The 13058-nt window shown below is 43.1% G+C and overlaps 1 protein-coding gene across 1 annotated transcript in view; it reads left to right on the top strand.

Annotated features, from left to right (window-relative positions):
• Window positions 1-13058, top strand: part of RNF121 (ring finger protein 121) — a 71623-nt gene that overhangs the window by 35544 nt on the left and 23021 nt on the right. The gene's annotated exons all lie outside the window — the stretch shown is intronic.

Consider the following 13058-nt stretch of genomic DNA (forward strand, 5'->3'; position numbering starts at 1 on the left):
GATTAACCCAGGCTGCATGTAGACAGAGAACAGAACAATAATAATGAACTTTATGATGGAATGCCAAATTATGTATGATACTTGTATATTTAAAGAGCAAACGATGCAGAGGCTGAAACCAGGATAGAACTTAGGTTTTATGTCCAGAGAAGGTAGATTCTCCTTTTCATATGTTTTGGACAGACTTGTGGAAGAGACATTCATCAGAACTGTTGAAATAGAGGGATAGGTGGTTATTTGATGGGGAAGACTAACCTAGTGAATCTTATATAGTACTTAAATTAGTTTTATAAAGGCATTAATGGAGGAAATAAAAAACAAAGCATAAACATATAAAAACATATAGTTAAATGAAAAAAGTAAATCTTTTATCAGTAATTATGTTAAATATAAAGGAATCGTATTCTAAAAGCAGAGATTGGCAAATCAGATTTTTAAAAAATCACCACATCCAGAGACTAGAGAGATAATATAATAGATTAAGCTCTTGCCTTGCATGTGGCACACATGGGTTCAATCCCTGGCACCACATAGGGTCTCTGGCAACATATATGGCCCCTTGAGCACTGCCAGGAGTGATCCCTGAGTGCTGAGCTCAGAGCCAGGGGTAAACCCTGAGCACCACTGGGTATGGTCCAGCTCCCCCCCCCCCCAAAAAAAAAAAACCAAAAAAAAAAAATCTGCACATGCTTCCTCTAAGAGACTCACTTAGATCGACCCAAAGAGTTTATTAAAGATTAGAGTGGAGAGGTTGGAGCAATAACACAGCGGGTAGGGTTTGTCTTGCACGCGGCCGACCTGGGTTGGATACCCAGCATCTCATATGGTCCCCTGAGCACCGCCAGGGGTAACTCCTGAGTGTAGAGCCAGGAGTAACCCCTGTGCATTGCCAGGTGTGACTCAAAAAGCAAAAAAATAAAATAAAAAGATTAGAGTGGAGCAAGGTGCCCTGGAGGGGGGCGATTGAGGCCCCTCCCCACCCCAAGGGACCCAGCCCCAGCAGCCAAAAACTTCCACAGCCGCTCTCTACACACTCGGGCTGAGTCTCAGCCATGAGTGAATCCCCGGAAAAACTCAGGTATGCGGGACTTTGTGACTGAGAACTCTGGGCTCAACGGGACCAGGTATGGAGATGCCCCACCTGTACCAAGCAGTTACGCCCAGAAGCCACCTCTGGCTGGCGCCAGATAATCTCATCATTGGCCACCCAGATTGCATGTCCTTCTTTCCTGAAAGAGAGCAACACGGCATTTGCCCTAACTATGCCACCAGACCCCAAGCCAGGTTGTTTCACTCAGGGCGCCCCAGGGAGGGGGGGGGCGGGTGAGACCCCTCCCCACTTCAAGGAACCCAGCCCCAGCAGCTGAAAACTTCCATAACTCAGCTGCCACCACAGTCATGGCTGCTCTCCACATGCTCAGGCCGAGCATCACCCACGAGTGCATCTATTCCTGGGCTGCGTGGCTGTGTTTGTGGCTGTGTGATACTTCAAATCACAGACTCGGGGCTGGAGCAATAGCACAGCGGGTAGGGCATTTGCCTTGCACTCGGCCAACCCGGGTTCGATTCCCAGCATCCCATATGGTCCTCTGAGCACTGCCAGGGGTAATTCCTGAGTGCAAAGCCAGGAGTAACCCCTGTGTATCTCCAGGTGTGACCCCCCCAAAAACAAACAAACAAACAACACAGACTCTACCCATGCTCCAGGATTACTGCACCACATTTGATAGGATTCAAAGTAGGAAGCAACCAATCTTAGAGGGAAATATACTTTTTTTTAACGGATATATATATATATATATCTCATGGTCACAGTCACGGTCCTCCCGTTGTTCATTGATTTGCTCGAGCGGGCCCAGTAACGTCTCCATTGGAGACTTTGTTGTTACTGTGTCTGGCATATCGAATACATCATGGGTGGCTTGCCAGGCTCTGCCGTGCGGGCGAGATACTCTCGGTAGCTTGCCGGGCTCTCCGAGAGGGGCGGAGGAATCGAACTCGGGTCGGCCATGTTGGCTGCATGCAAGGCAAACACCCTACCATAATATGGTGTTGGGAAGGTGTCATGGTGATGGGATTGGTGTTTGAATATTAAATGTAATCAAATACTGTGAACTACTTTATAAAATAAAAAAAATTTTAAAGATAAGAGTTGAGAAAGATGCTCAAAGCAAGTAATAACCAAAAAAGAGGGGGTGGCTATTAAATATCAGACAGTAGAACCAGAGTGATAGCTTCATAGGCTGAGCACATGCTTTGCATGAGAAGAGCGTGAGTTTCAGCCCCAGCATCACATGTTTTCACAGAGTAACCCCCTTCCCAGCACATGTTGTGAGTAGCTCCTGAACACTGCCAGATGTGACCTGAAAGCAAACAACTTTTAATAATTTAATAAAAATCTGTATTGTCTGATACTTATTTTGGCTCTCAGGCCACACCCAGCAGTGCTGAGGGATTCTTCTGGTCCTCTGTCATAGGGTCACTCCCAGTGGTGTTTCTGTGACCCTCCAGTGCCTGAGGTCAAACATAGGCCCCCTGCATGCAGAGCATGCACCCAACCCATTGAGCTGTCTGCTGGGTGTATATTTGTTTGTTTGTATTTATATTTTGAGCCAAACCTAGTGATGCCAGGGGACTACACTTGGCTCTATACATGGAAGTCACTACAAGCTATGCTTGGGGGCCATGTGGTGCCAGAGATTGAATCTGGGCCTCTCATACACAATGCATTCTCTCTGTGGCCCCACAGTCTAGACTTTAAATCTCAAAAGATTTGTAGAGACAAAAGAAAGGTATTACATATTGATAAAAGGTTAAATAGATTAAGAAGATACAGCAATATTAAACATATATATCCCTAGCAATTTATTTTGCTATATATACATTATTTCATATAACAATATAATATGTATAACAATATATTGTTATAAACTATTTTAGATATATACATTATATACAATGCACAATATCTATTTTCATAAGTTGTATATAACCATATAATCTACATATAGTCATGTATATATAATATACATATGTATATATAATATACATATATATGTATTTTTAATACACATATACAAAACTGCATGAAGCAAAAAGTGATCAAATTGGTCTTAGGGTGTGGCTCAGTGGTAACACACATCCCTCACATGTATGAGGACATAATTTTGATGCCAGGCAGTGCACAGACACACTTGATAGACTTAAAAAGAAAATGGTTCTACACAATAGCTGGAGATTTCAGTACCTTGCTTTCAATAATGGATAGAACAATCAGATAGAAGATCAAGGGCTGGTAGAGGATTTGAACACTCTAAGCCAGTTGAACCAAAGCACGCAGATATCTACCCAATGGTAGCAGAATGCAGGTTGTTCTCAAGTGCATGTGAAATTTTTTTAGGATAGACTATATATTGGGGAACAAATTACGTTCAAATAAAACCAAAAAGATTGAAATAATAGAGCATAATGACCTGTATTACACTGAGAAACATACACTTTTTTAGAAATTAGGGAGAGGAAATAAGCAGTATTCTACATTATTTTTATTAAATTTTTATTAGCTGTGTGCTGTGGAATATTTTTCCATCTTAATTAAAATAGCACATATAGCGGGTAGGGCGTTCGTTCGCCTTACAAGCGGCCAACATGGCCGACCCGAGTTCGATTCCTCCGCCCCTCTCGGAGAGCCCGGCAAGCTACCGAGAGTATTGGATATGCCAGACACAGTAACAACAAAGTCTCCAATGGAGACGTTACTGGGCCCGCTCGAGCAAATCGACGATCAACGGGAGGGCCTTTACCTTTACCTTTACCTTAATTAAAATATAACTTTAGAAGAACAGTTGCTTCTATCCTTTTCTGAGCTTGCAGAACTTGGAAGTGTTTGCCTTAGAGGCAGTGAGTGTGGTACAGTGGAGTCAGAAAAATCTGGTTTGATTAGCCCACTTTCCCTTTTTTTACCCATATGAGTTTATTCCACTCTGAACCTCAGTTTTTGTTTGTTTTTCAGTCTCCAAGGTGAGGTGAAAATATCTAACTCAGGAGTTGTGAGAATTGGCTGGAGCAATAGTACAGCAGGTAGGGCATTTGTCTTGCACACAGACGACCCGAGTTTAATCCCTGGCAACCCATATGGTCCCCCAAGCACTTCCAGGACTAATTCCTGAGCATAGAGCCAGGAGTAACCCCTGAGTGTTGCTGGGTGTGACCAAAAAAGCCAAAAAAAGAAAAAAAGAAGAGAGAGAGAGAGAAGAGTTGTGAGAATTACCTAAGACTGTAGGGCAAAGTGTTTTATAAACTCTAATTGTTCATGATTGTTGTTGCTCCCACTTTTAAGAGAAAAAGCTCAACATCAAGATGTCCTCTGTATTTTTGGAGGTGGTGGCACCACACCCGGCTCTGCTCAGGGTTTACTCCTGGCTCTGTACTCAGGGATCACTTCCTGGTGAGGCAGTGGACAGTATGCCATGCTAGGTATCAGACCTGGACCACCCTGTGCAAGGCAGGTGCTTTACTATATTTCTATATTTGCTATATTTCTCCATCTCCATGGAATAGGAATAGAAAATTTTTGGTTATTTGGTTAATTTCATATAACCAAATTCACTTTTTAAAGCTGTTTTAAAGCTTATAGTGGCTTTTAGTATATTTATACGTTTCTGCAGCTATTGCCACCATCTAGTTCTAAACTTCTTTTTTTTCTTTTTTGGGCAACATTGGGCTGTTCTCAGTGGCTTATTTCTATTCTAATCTGTGCTCAAGAGTCATTCCTGATGGTGCTTGGGGGACCATATGTCATGCTGGGGACCAGACCTCAGTCTGCTGCATGCAAAGCAAGCACCCTCCCTACCCACTGTACTATCACTCTCTGGCCCCTATAATCTGGGGGGGGGGGGGGTTTACCACATCTGGCAGTGCTCAGGGATTATTCTTGGCTCTGCACTCAGGGATCCCTCCTAGGGGTCTCAGGGGACCAAGTGTACTGGAAATTATATCCAGGTCAGCTGTGTGCAGAGGCAAGCGCCCTACCCTCTGATATTGCTCCAGCCCCAAAAGATACGTGTGTGTGTGTGTGTGTGTGTGTGTGTGTGTGTCTTACACATGGTACTAGGAATCAAATCAGAGTTAGTGGTATGCAAGCAAAGTGTCTTAACTACTATACTATCTCTGCTCCAGACGATCTGCACATTTTAACTATAAATGTGTTTAGTTTCATTTCCCATCAAAAAAGTTAATAGTTTACACTCTAGCTGACAAGTTTAATTGTACTGTTACCTTTTTTTAAAAAAATTTTTGCCCCAAAAAAATTTTTTTTGCCATACCCCAGGGTGCTCAGGGCTTAACTCCTGGCTCTGCTCAGGGATCACTCCGGTTGGTGCTCAAGGAACTGTATGTGGTACAGGGCATCTATCCCAGTAGGCCACATGCAAGGCAGGCAAGCAACTACCCTGCTTGCTGTGCTATCACTTTGCCGCCCCCTCCCCCCCAGCATCTTTTTTCTTTTTTTTTGTGAAGTAAAATAGTTTTGTTTAGATAAATGAGAAAGCAAGTAAGTGAGTTAATAGGATGAAAATATCTTAAGTACTTATTTCTTTAATAAGAAGACTGAGCATGTTTACTGTTTATTTGGTTTCTTCTGCCAGTTGTCCTATTATTGACTAGTTTTTGTATCTGATAATTCAGTTTTTATCAAGATGATATATGTCATGCTTTGGAAAGCAAATAGTCCTACAAGGCTTAATATAAGCAAAACATACCAGTCCTCTGTTCAGCACTTGCCCATCCCTTATTCTTACTTGAGTGACAGCCACTTTAAGCTTTTTTTAATTGATTTTTTTAATACTGTCCACGGTATTTTAACTGTGTTTATTTGTATACATAGCACATATATATTTCTTTTAAATGTCAATGGTAAGTTTTTGCTGTGGAAGATGATAATTATAGCTTCATCTATACCTCTCATCTAACACTTTTCCTCCTCCCAATTTTTTTTTTTATCTTGTTTCCTTTTTTTGTTTTGTTTTGTTTTGTAGCTTCAGCTGGCTATGCTCAGGAGTTATTCCTGCCAGTGCTCAGGGGACCATATGGGATGATGGAGATCAAACAACCCATCTTACCTGCTGTTCTATTTCTCCAACCCCTTCCTCACAATTTTTAAACATTAACTATTTACATATTGAAAAAAGACCCACAGCTGACCTATGTAATACGTTTAGTCCCATTTCCTTTCCTTGATTAGGATTTTTGTTTTTGGGGAGGTGGGGTGTGAGGCCACAAGAGCTACTTTTGTCTGGTGCTTGGGGACTGTATGGTGCCAGGGATCAAACCTGGGCATTTTACATGTGAAGCAAGTACCTTCGGCACATTGAGATATGTCTCTTTCCCCCCTGGCTTAGGGTGTTTTTGAAGTGGTTTTTACTGATTTAGAGGAACTCTTTCTGTAATAGGAATATGCCTTTTGTGTTACAAGTATGCTTTTCCAGTTTGCTGTCTGATTTATTTTTAGAAATGATACAAAAAATTTTCAATTTCTAAATTTTTTTTTTTTTTTTTTTTTTTTTGCGGGGGATGAGGGTTGGGCCACACCTGGTGGTGCTTAGGGCTTATTTGTGGCTGTACACTCAAATCACTCCTGGTGGGCTCAGGGACCACATGAAGTACCCAGGATCAAACCCAGGTCAACCATGTGCAAAGCAAATGCCCTGCCTCCTGTACTGTTACTGCTCAGGCCCCAATATAGAAATTTTTACAGACAAGAAATTTGTTTAGGGGCTGGAGCAATAGCACAGCGAGTAGAGCATTTGCCTTGCACGTGGCTGACCGAGATTCGATTCCCAGCTTCCCATATGGTCCCCTGAGCACCAGCAGGGTTAATTCCTGAGTGCAGAGCCAGGAGGAACCCCTGTGCATTGCCAGGTGTGACCCAAAAAGAAAAAAAAAAGAAATTTGTTTAAATTAATAAATTCTCTTGAGGGTGAGGATTTTATTACTTGCTCTTCTATTTGGATGGTCAACTTTGTTATTCCTGGTTTCTTATCTTGATACATCAAAATTTTAAGTGTTTGCTGTATTCACTATTTTTATAATTCCTAGAGAGTCCTAACCCTTGAATCTGTATTCTGTTGAAACTGTTTCAAGGGACTAGAGAGATAGTATTGGAGTTCCAGCACTTGGCTTACAGCCCACCTTCCCTGTTTCAAATCCCTGGCACCACATCTCCTGAGCACTGCCAGGGGTCACTTTGAGCATAGAACCAGAAAAAGTCCCTAAGGGATGGTTCCCCGCCTCCCTCAAAAAAAAAAAAAGAAAGAAAGAAAAAGAAATGGTAAATTGTGCTTTTCTAAAAAATCAAAAATTAAGTTTTAAAAATTAAAAGTATTCTTCGTGCTGCTTGAACCTTCAGGTTCTTGCTCAGTCTTGAGCAGGTTTTGCCTGGGGAACAATTCAGGGTAAGATTCTTGTTAGGCCTGCAGCCTGTCTGGGGAACAGTGCCAGGGTAAGATCTAGAAAGGTCCACCTCAGTGGGGCTTCCCCATCTTCTAATGTGAGGGGAGTGCTGCTGGAATGGTGAACATTTATGTCGTTTAACAGAGATGGAGTTTATCTTTTTTCCATTTTGGTTCCCCCCCAACCCCAGGTTTTGATTGACAGAGGTGTTGCCAGTAATTGCAATCAATTTCCAATCCTGCCCATTGTTGATGTGAAGCTATAACCCCTGAACACTGAGTTCTCTTTGTCCTTAAATCTGCCCTTACTTGGAGTGGAAGCGATAGCACAGTGGGTGCAGCGTTTTCCTTGCATGCGGCCGACCCAGGTTCAATTCCCAGCATCCCATATGTCCCCTAAGCGCTGCCAGGGATAATTCCAGAGTGCAGAGCCAGGAGTAACCCCTGTGCATTGCCAGGTGTGACCCAAAAAGCACACACACAAAAAAAAAACCCTGCTCTTACTTGTCCAGCACCCCTAGAGGAGGGTTTCTCAGAGCATGTGCAGGGGAGTCTCCTGTTTCACACATTTTTTTTTTTTGATACCTGCTAAGAGTTGTTACTGTTGTTACTGTGTCTGGCATATCGAATACTCTCAGTAGCTTGCCGGGCTCTCCGAGAGGGGCGGAGGAATCGAACTCGGGTCGGCCATGTTGGCCGCTTATAAGGCAAACGCCCTACCCGCTGTGCTATCGCTAAGAGTATTTCTGGAAGGAGGTGGGGAGATAACACAGCAGGTAGGGTGCTTTTCTTGCATGCATCTGACTTGAGTTTGAACTCTGGCACCCGAGACCCAAAAACTAGAAAAAAAGAATATCTCTGGGAGGTGAGAACTTGTCCTCAATAGGAAGCTTGCCACAGGGAATGGGACGCATGAGGGACTCTGGGACTGTGATGGAGAGAGCGGAGACATAGGTGGAGGTTGTGATGCTGGAATAGTTCATGTATAAAACTCTACTAATAACAGCTTGTAAGCCACAGTGCCCAAACCGGAAAAGAGAAAGATAAAGTAACACCTGAAGGGGCTGGGGAGATAACTCAACAGACTGGAGCACACGCTGCATGCAGGAGGCCCAGGTTTCCCAGGTTTGTTCCCCAGCACCACCTGGTGCCCCGAACACTGACAGACATGGACTCAGAAGAAAAATAAATAATAATAAAATTAAAACAACACAGGTGTGTCTGTAACTTGTGGACCTTAAAAAACATAGTGCTAACTATGTATCTCACAGTGATTCATAAAAAACCCCAAAAACAAACAAACAAAAAAAACAGTTCTGAGTGGGATAAAACAACAAAAAGAAACATAACACAGTACCAATTAAATTAAAAATACATTTACTAGGGCTACAGAGAGAAGACACAGGTAGGAAGCTTGCCTTGCTTGTGGCCAACCTGGATTTGATATCCAGCATTGCATATGGTCCCCCAAGCCCAACAGGAATAGTTCCCAAACTCAAAGCCAGGAGTACCCCTGAGCATCGCAGGTGTTGCCTCCCCCCCCACAAACAAACAAGAACACAAACAAAAAACCCAGTCAAGGGTGTAAGAGTAGTCAAACCAAAATGCATGTATTGTATGCATTAAAATATCTAATGGATAAGGAATGGAAACTTGAAAAAATCAAAACAAAAAGCGAACACCTCCCTGGAGATTGTTATATGACAGATTCACCCTAGAAAACAATGCAAAATGTAGATTGTAGCAACGTGAAAAGTTTGAGATTATCTGGCAGAGCTTTAGAAAATTTACTAAGGCAAACTAAACCATGATGAAATTGAATAATAAGACTGTTTTCTCAGAATAATTGAGATTTACAATTCTTCTCTAGTGCTGGTAGGCAGCCTAGCCTTTCAGAGGGCATCATAACCACTGAGTGGAAAAATAACTGATTCTGTTCTATGTCATATTTCCTTTGAGGGAGATTATTCACATTTTGGACCACCAAATTATTTTCCTGGGGGCCGTGCATTGGATATTGAATAGCAGTGTCCCTGGCCTCTGCCCACTAGATGCCAGCAGGATTCCTGCTTCGATTATGACAACCAAAAATGTTTCTTGACTTTGCCAGATGTTGCCTGGGAAGCCAAATCAACCCTGATGAGAAATACCAAGACTCTAGAATCTGGAGCTTTGTGGGTGTTGACTGCCAAGACACTAATTAGGAGCAAGTCTGTCAACCTTCTGACTTCCCAGAAAACTATGGAACTTTATGGGCAGGTTAGGTGTCTAGCCCAGGCGTCAGCTTAAAGGAAGAGAAATTTAGTTGAAATTAGCCCTTGAGAATGATCCCAGTGTTTTCTGTGTTTAAATACCTTATCTAAATGTTCTTTGTAGGAACAGTAACATGAGTAACAATACCTTTTAAAGTGCTTGCAGTTAATGTCTGTTGGTGTTAAGAGAAAACTTTCTTCTGTCTCACTGGAATTTTTTTTTTTCAATTTTTTCACTTGGCAGTGCTCAGGGGTGACTCCTGGCTCTGCACTCAGGAATTACTCCTGGCAGTGCTCAGGGGCCCATATGGGATGTCGGGGATCAAACCTGGGTTGGCAATGTGCAAGGCAAGCACCCTACCCACTGTACTGTCTCTCCAGTCCCTCATTGGAACTTTTTAAGATAGTCATAAGTTTAGCTTTTAGCTTTAGCTCCATTTTTAAAACCAAGTACAGAGTCCTGAAGTGACTTGTTTTCGGTGTACATAAACATTTGGAGAGTCAGGCCGGTCACAGTCTGATTCTTAAAGTACTCTTTCTCTTGAGCTATTTGGGTAATTGTTTTTGCTCTGGTAATTTTAAATTAAAAAATAAAAATTAGCGGGGGTGGAGGGGCGGGTGGCAAGCCCACACCTGGCAGTGTTCAGGGCTTACTCAAGGCTCTGCACTCAAGAGATTATTTCTTTAGGGCTCGGGGAACCACATGGGGAGCCAGGGATAGAGCCTGAGTCAGCTTCATGCAAGGCAAGTGCCCTACATGCTCTTCTATCTCTTCAGCTCCCAGTAATTTTCTATTTTTGAACTTCCCCTGCATTTTCTCTTAGTGATTTTTGCCTTCATCTTTTCTTTGGATTTGAGGGGTTGTTTTCTGTTTGTTTGGTTTTTGTTTTCACTGTTTTGTTTGGGGCCACACCTGATGATGCTCAGGGCTTACTACTGGTCCTGAATGCAGGGATCACTTCTGGCAGTGCTCAGAGAACTATATTGGATGTTAGGGATTGATTCCAGGTCGGCTGCATGCAGGGCAAATGTACTATCATTGTACTATCTCTAGCCCAGATTGTGGATGTTTTTATATTCAGCTTTTAAAATTTTTTATCTTCCTTTTTTTGTTTTCTGTTTTGTTTTGGGCCCATACTTGGTAGTGCTTAAGGACTATTCCTGGCTTAGTATTCAGGGAGTTGTACCCAGTGTTGCTTGGGTGACTGGTTATGCCAGATCAAACCAGGCTTCCTGCATGCAAAACAGGAGCTATTTCTCCAGCCTGTATGTTTTTTAAGAGGAAAAAAAATTTCATTTTCACTCCCCCACCCCACAGCCTGCCTTTCATTTCCTTTTGCTGTTGTTTCTGCAATGCCTGGGGAGTCATACACTTGGAGTGGTTTTCACACAACTAATTGTGGTACTCTCCAGAGATCACACACTTGAGCTGTGCTGCTCACATTTATTTTGGCTACAGAGGTCCCACACTTGGTTGTGGTTCTCGATTGCTTTTTGTTTGTGATCACTGGGGGTGGCATGCTTTGGTTGTGTTGCTTGTACACACGCTCATGGTGTGCTAGAGTTCACATTTTTTTGTTATGTTTTGTTTGGGGGCCACACCCAACAATAAGCAGGGATTACGTGTGGCTCTGCGCTCCAGATTCACTCCTGGTGGTGCTTGGGGGACCATATGGGATGCCAGGGGTTGAATCCAGGTTGGCTGCATGCTAGGCAAACTCCCTACTCACTGTACTATGATTCTGGCCCTGGAGGTTACAACTTTTTGTGGTGGTTTGGTTGCGGTATGCTGGAGAATGAGCACTTGGATGTTGGTACCACAGATGCTAAACAGGAGAACCACATTGGGGGATGCTATGGCCTCAGGTCAGATTTTAAAGCAGATTTTTAAGGCAGACATTTAAGGCAGATTCTTTACTATTGAGTCACGTCCCAAGCCCTCTTTTTGCTCTTTCTATTACATCGCCTCCTTTAGTTTTTCCAGGATTTCCCCCACAAAATTCTGTGTGATATTAGAGAGGTAGAATTTAGGAAATAAAACCTGGACTGGAGGGCTGAATCCATAGAGCAGCAGGTAGCGTGCTTGCCTTGCACGCAGTCAACTCGGGTTCAGTTCCTAACATCCCATGTGGTCTCCTGAGCACTGCCAGGAGTAACTCTGAGCATCTCCAGGTATGACCCAAAAAGAAAGAAAATAAAAAACAACACCACTCTCCCCCAAACCAAACAAACCTGGACTAGAGGGCTGGAGGAGGGATATAGTACTCTGGGTAGGGCACTTGCCTTACATGTGGCCGATCTGGGTTCGGTCCCCAACACTCTGTACAGTCCCCTAAGATCTGCCAGGAGTGATCCCTGTGCACAGAGACAGGAGTAAGTCTTGAACACCGCTGTGTATGGCCAAAACAACAAAAAAATGTTTAAAACTTGGACTAGAAATCTAGACAAGGCCAGACTTAAACTTTCTGGCTTCTCTCTAACTCTGTTTTCAAAATTATCTATTTAGAGTAATAATACTTACTCTGTAGCTCCCTCAGGGATTTTAGGGGAAGGAGTAGTTTATTCCTGGAAAAATGGCTATCCTATTTTTAAACATCTCTAAGGAGAAGCTTTCATCATCTGCGTTGCCAAATATAGTACCTCTATGTAAACTCCTACCTCCTGAACAGCTTTTCTCTCCTGGAATAGGTGAGTGGTGAAATCTCCTACCTGGAAATCCTCAGAGTACTCGAGCTGTTGCTCAGACCAAGACATCTTTCCTGCATATGGCTAAAGAAGGCTGACTAGGAACCTAAGTTGAAAAAGGGGTGCTAATCCCTGTGTCTGAGAAAGATAAGCTTTTGTCCTCAGAATATAATTTTAAAAACCAAAACTAGCATTTCAAATGTGATGTACGCATCTGCCTCCTTTGAGCCTTGGCCCCCTCATCAGGTTCGTTTCTCACATCTCTCTCGAAACACTTGCTGTGCTCCCAAGCATGCCGTTTCCTCTTGTGGAAATATCCTCCATGAGGCTTTCTTACCTCCTCCTGCTACCATCGAGACAGAGATCAGAGGTCACTTCAGGATCCTTAGTCTCTCCACCCCCCCTTCCCCCCCCCCGCACACACACCATGAATAAAGCCCCTCTCATTTGTTTTTTTTGTTTTGTTTTTAATTTTTTAAATTTTTTTAATGAATCACTGTGCGATAGTTACAGACTTACACACTTTCGTGCTTATGTTTCAGTCATACAATGATTGAGTACCCATCCCTCCACCAGTGCCCATTCTTCCCCCACCAATGTTCCCAGTATCCCTCCCATCACCACCCCATCTCTCCCCTCCCCCGCCTCTGTGGCAGGTGGATATCCTTTTACT

This window comes from Sorex fumeus, unplaced genomic scaffold (genome assembly GCF_029834395.1).
Source record: "Sorex fumeus unplaced genomic scaffold, SorFum_2.1 ptg000030l, whole genome shotgun sequence".
NCBI classification, from domain to species: Eukaryota; Metazoa; Chordata; class Mammalia; order Eulipotyphla; family Soricidae; genus Sorex; species Sorex fumeus.